Below are 6,314 nucleotides of genomic sequence, written 5' to 3' on the forward strand. Positions count from 1 at the left end.
CTTAGGGTATCCTATGAATACGCATTTTTCCGACTTGGGTTCGAGCTTTTCAGGTTGAAGTTTCTTGACATAAGCTTCGCATCCCCAAACTTTTAGAAACGACAGCTTAGGTTTCTTTCCAAACCATAATTCATACGGTGTCGTCTCAACGGATTTAGACGGTGCCCTATTTAAAGTGAATGTAGCTGTCTCTAGAGCGTATCCCCAAAATGATAGCGGTAAATCGGTAAGAGACATCATAGACCGCACCATATCCAATAGAGTGCGATTACGACGTTCGGACACACCGTTTCGCTGAGGTGTTCCAGGCGGCGTGAGCTGTGAAACGATTCCACATTTCTTTAAGTGTGTACCAAATTCGTGACTTAAGTATTCTCCTCCACGATCTGATCGTAAGAATTTTATCTTTCGGTCACGTTGATTCTCCACCTCATTCTGAAATTCCTTGAACTTTTCAAAGGTCTCAGACTTGTGTTTCATTAAGTAGACATACCCATATCTACTCAAGTCATCTGTGAGAGTGAGAACATAACGATATCCTCCGCGAGCCTCAACGCTCATTGGACCGCACACATCGGTATGTATGATTTCCAACAAGTTGGTTGCTCGCTCCATTGTTCCGGAGAACGGAGTCTTGGTCATTTTACCTAAGAGGCATGGTTCGCACGTGTCAAACGATTCATAATCAAGAGACTCTAAAAGTCCATCGGCATGGAGCTTCTTCATGCGCTTGACACCAATGTGACCAAGGCGGCAGTGCCACAAGTATGTGGGACTATCGTTATCAACTTTAAATCTTTTGGCATCTACACTATGAACATGTGTAATATTACGCTCGAGATTCATTAAGAATAAACCATTGACCATCGGAGCATGACCATAAAACATATCTCTCATATAAATCGAACAACCATTATTCTCAGACTTAAATGAGTAGCCATCTCGTATTAAACGAGATCCAGATACAATGTTCATGCTCAAACTTGGCACTAAATAACAATTATTAAGGTTCAAAACTAATCCCGTAGGTAAATGTAGAGGCAGCGTGCCGACGGCGATCACATCGACTCTGGAACCATTCCCGACGCGCATCGTCACCTCGTCCTTCGCCAGTCTCCGTTTATTCCGCAGCTCCTGCTGTGAGTTACAAATATGAGCAACGGCACCGGTATCAAATACCCAGGAGTTACTACGAGTACTGGTAAGGTACACATCAATCACATGTATATCAAATATACCTTTGGTGTTGCCGGCCTTCTTATCCGCTAAGTATTTGGGGCAGTTCCGCTTCCAGTGACCCTTCCCCTTGCAATAAAAGCACTCAGTCTCAGGCTTGGGTCCATTCTTTGACTTCTTCCCGGTAACTGGCTTACCAGGCGCGGCAACATCTTTGCCGTCCTTCTTGAAGTTCTTCTTACCCTTGCCCTTCTTGAACTTAGTGGTCTTATTGACCATCAACACTTGATGTTCTTTCTTGATTTCAGCCTCTGCTGACTTCAGCATCGAGAACACTTCAGGAATGGTCTTTTCCATTCCCTGCATGTTGTAGTTCATCACAAAGCTCTTGTAGCTTGGTGGGAGCGACTGGAGGATTCTGTCAATGACCGCCTCATCTGGGAGGTTAATGTTCAGCTGGGTCATACGGTTGTGCAACCCAGACATCTTCAGGATGTGCTCACTGACAGAACTGTTCTCCTCCATCTTACAACTGTAGAACTTGTCGGAGACATCATATCTCTCGACCCGGGCATGAGCTTGAAAAACTAGTTTCAGCTCTTCGAACATCTCATATGCTCCGTGATGCTCAAAACGCTTTTGGAGCCCCGGTTCTAAGCTGTAAAGCATGCCGCACTGAACGAGGGAGTAATCATCAGCGCGAGACTGCCAAGCATTCATAATGTCTTGGTTCTCTGGGACGGGAGCGTCACCTAGCGGTCCTTCTAGGACATATTGTTTCCTGGCAGCTATGAGGATGATCCTCAGGTTCCGGACCCAGTCCGTATAGTTGCTGCCATCATCTTTCAGCTTGGTTTTCTCTAGGAACGCGTTGAAGTTCATGTTGACATTAGCGTTGGCCATTGATCTACAAGACATATTTGCAAAGGTTTTAGACTAAGTTCATGATAATAAAGTTCTAATCAAATTATGAACTCCCACTTAGATTAGACATCCCTTTAGTCATCTAAGTGTTACACGATCCGAGTCGACTAGTCCGTGTCCGATCATCACGTGAGACGGACTAGTCATCGTCGGTGAACATTTTCATGTTGATCGTATCTTCCATACGACTCGTGTTCGACCTTTCGGTCTCCGTGTTCCGAGGCCATGTCTGCACATGCTAGGCTCGTCAAGTTAACCCTAAGTGTTTTCGCTGTGTAAAACTGTCTTACACCCGTTGTATGTGAACGTAAGAATCCATCACACCCGATCATCACGTGGTGCTTAGAAACGACGAACTGTAGCAACGGTGCACAGTTAGGGGAGAACACTTCTTGAAATTTTATAAGGGATCATCTTATTTACTACCGTCGTCCTAAGTAAACAAGATGCATAATACATAATAAACATCACATGCAATTATATAGTTGTGACATGATATGGCCAATATCATATAGCTCCATTGATCTTCATCTTCGGGGCTCCATGATCATCTTGTCACCGGCTTGACACCATGATCTCCATCATCATGATCTCCATCATCGTGTCTTCATGAAGTTGTCACGCCAACGACTACTTCTACTTCTATGACTAACGTTTAGCAATAAAGTAAAGTAGTTTACATGGCGTTATTCAATGACACGCAGGTCATACAAAAAATAATGACAACTCCTATGGCTCCTGCCGGTTGTCATACTCATCGACATGCAAGTCGTGAATCCTATTACAAAGAACATGATCTCATACATCACAATTCATCATTCATCACAACTTCTGGCCATATCACATCACATGATCAATCGCTGCAAAAACAAGTTAGACGTCCTCTAATTGTTGTTGCATCTTTTACGTGGCTGCAATTGGGTTCTAGCAAGAACGTTTTCTTACCTACGAATCACCACAACGTGATTTTGTCAACTTCTATTTACCCTTCATAAGGGCCCTGTTCATCGATTCCGCTCCAACTAAGGTGGGAGAGACAGACACCCGCCAGCCACCTTATGCAACTTGTGCATGTCAGTCGGTGGAACCGGTCTCACGTAAGAGTACGTGTAAGGTTGGTCCGGGCCGCTTCATCCCACAATACCGTTGAGCAAGAAAAGACTAGTAGAGGCAAGTAAGATGACAAAATCCACGCCCACAACAAAGTTGTGTTCTACTCGTGCAAAGAGAACTACGCATAGACCTAGCTCATGATGCCACTGTTGGGGAACGTTGCAGAAAATTAAAATTTTTCCTACGGTTTCACCAAGATCCATCTATGAGTTCATCTAAGCAACGAGTCTAGGGAGAGAGTTTGCATCTACATACCACTTGTAGATCGCGTGCGGAAGCTTGCAAGGTGATGATGTAGTCGTACTCGACGTGATCCAAATCACCGATGACCAGCGCCAAACGGACGGCACCTCCGCGTTCAACACACGTACGGAACAGCCACGTCTCCTCCTTCTTGATCCAGCAAGGAAGGGAGGAGAGGTTGAGGGAGATGGCACCAGCAGCAGCACGACGGCGTGGTGTTGATGGAGCTGCAGTACTCCGGCAGAGCTTCGCTAAGCACTATGGAGGTGGAGGAGGTGTTGGGGAGGGAGAAGGAGGCAACCAAAGGCCAGGGCGTTCAGGTATGAAGTCCCTCCTCTCCCCCACTATATATAGGGGTGCCAAGGGGGGGTGGCCGGCCCTAGGAGATCCAATCTCCTAGGGGGTGCGGCGGCCAAGGGGGGTTTTCCCTCCCCCCAAGGCACCTAGGAGGTGCCTTACCCTCCTAGGACTCTTGCCCCCTTAAACCCTAGGCGCATGGGCCTATGTGGGGCTGGTGCCCTTGGCCCATTAGGCCAAGGCGCACCCCCTTACAGCCCATGTGGCCCCCCGGGACAGGTGGACCCACCCGGTGGACCCCCGGGACCCTTCCGGTGGTCCCGGTACAATACCGATAACCCCGAAACTTGTCCCGATGCCCGAAACAGGACTTCCCATATATAAATCTTTACCTCCGGACCATTCCGGAACTCCTCGTGACGTCCGGGATCTCATCCGGGACTCCGAACAACATTCGGGTTACTGCATATACATATCCCTATAACCCTAGCGTAACTGAACCTTAAGTGTGTAGACCCTACGGGTTCGGGAGACATGCAGACATGACCGAGACTCTCTCAGTCAATAACCATCAGCGGGATCTGGATACCCATGATGGCTCCCACATGCTCCTCGATGTTGTCATCGGATGAACCACTATGTCGAGGATTCGATCAAACCCTGTATGCAATTCCCTTTGTCAATCGGTACGTTACTTGCCCGAGACTCGATCGTCGGTATCCCAATACCTTGTTCAGTCTCGTTACCGGCAAGTCACTTTACTCGTACCGTAATGCATGATCCCGTGTCCAACACCTTGGTCACATTGAGCTCAATATGATGATGCATTACCGAGTGGGCCCAGAGATACCTCTCCGTCATACGGAGTGACAAATCCCAGTCTCGATCCGTGTCAACCCAACAGCTACTTTCGGAGATACCTGTAATGCACCTTTATAGTCACCCAGTTACGTTGTGACGTTTGGTACACCCAAGGCACTCTTACGGTATCCGGGAGTTACACGATCTCATGGTCGAAGGAAGAGATACTTGACACTTGCAAAGCTCTAGCAAAACGAACTACACGATCTTTTATGCTATGCTTAGGATTGGGTCTTGTCCATCACATCATTCTCCTAATGATGTGATCCCGTTATCAACGACATCCAATGTCCATAGTCAGGAAACCATGACTATCTGTTGATCACAACGAGCTGGTCAACTAGAGGCTTACCAGGGACATTGTGTGGTCTAAGTATTCACACGTGTATTACGATTTCCGGATAATACAGTTATAGCATGAATAAAAGACAATTATCATGAACAATGAAATATAATAATACTTTTATTATTGCCTCTAGGGCATATTTCCAACACACAACATGGGTGTTTCTTGAGTAAATTGCACAGAAGTACTGAGGGAGTCCTGGACTAGGGGGTGTCCGGATAGCCGAACTATCATCATCAGCCGGACTCGAAGACTATGAAGATACAAGATTGAAGACTTCGTCCCGTGTCCGGATGGGACTTTCCTTGGCGTGGAAGGCAAGCTTGGCGATACGGATATGTAGATCTCCTACCATTGTAACCGACTCTGTGTAACCCTAGCCCTCTCCGGTATCTATATAAACCGGATGGCTTTAGTCCATAGGACGAACAACAATCATACCATAGGCTAGCTTCTAGGGTTTAGCCTCCTTGATCTCGTGGTAGATCTACTCTTGTAACACACATCATCAATATTAATCAAGCAGGACGTAGGGTTTTACCTCCATCAAGAGGGCCCGAACCCGGGTAAAACGTCCTGTCCCTTGTCTCCTGTTACCATCCGCCTAGACGCACAGTTCGGGACCCCCTACCCGAGATCCGCCGGTTTTGACACCGACATTGGTGCTTTCATTGAGAGTTCCTCTGTGTCGTCACCGATAGGCTCGATGGCTTCTTCGATCATCATCAACGATGCAGTCCAGGGTGAGACCTTCCTCCCCGGACAGATCTTCGTATTCGGCGGCTTTGCACTGCGGGCCAATTTGCATGGCCATCTGGAGCAGATCGAAAGCTACGCCCCTAGCCGTCAGGTCAGATTTGGAAGTTTGAACTTCATGGCTGACATCCGCGGGGACTTGATCTTCGATGGATTCGAGTCACAGCCAAGCGCGCCGCACTGTCACGACGGGCATGATTTAGCTCTGCAGCCGGATAGTACCCTGGAGGCCGCACTCGAGCCCGCTCCGATCTTCAATTCGGAGCCGGCTGTGCAGATCGAGGATGGATGGCTAGACACCGCCTCGGGGGCTGCAACCTCTACGGTGATAGAGCCGAACACTAATCTTGTCCCTCATGAAGCCCGTGACTCCGAGGTGCCGGACTCCTTGCCGGACTCTGAGCCTCCCGCGCCCCTCCAACCGAATCCGGTTGGGCGCCGATCATGGAGTTCACCGCCGCGGACATCTTTCAACACTCACCTTTCGGTGACATCTTGAGTTCGCTAAAGTATCTCTCGTTATCAGGAGAGCCTTGGGCGGACTACGGTCAGGGCGGTTGGGATGCGGACGACGAAGAAATTCAATGCCCACCCACCA

This window comes from Triticum aestivum, chromosome 7B (assembly GCF_018294505.1).
Source record: "Triticum aestivum cultivar Chinese Spring chromosome 7B, IWGSC CS RefSeq v2.1, whole genome shotgun sequence".
Lineage (NCBI taxonomy): Eukaryota > Viridiplantae > Streptophyta > Magnoliopsida > Poales > Poaceae > Triticum > Triticum aestivum.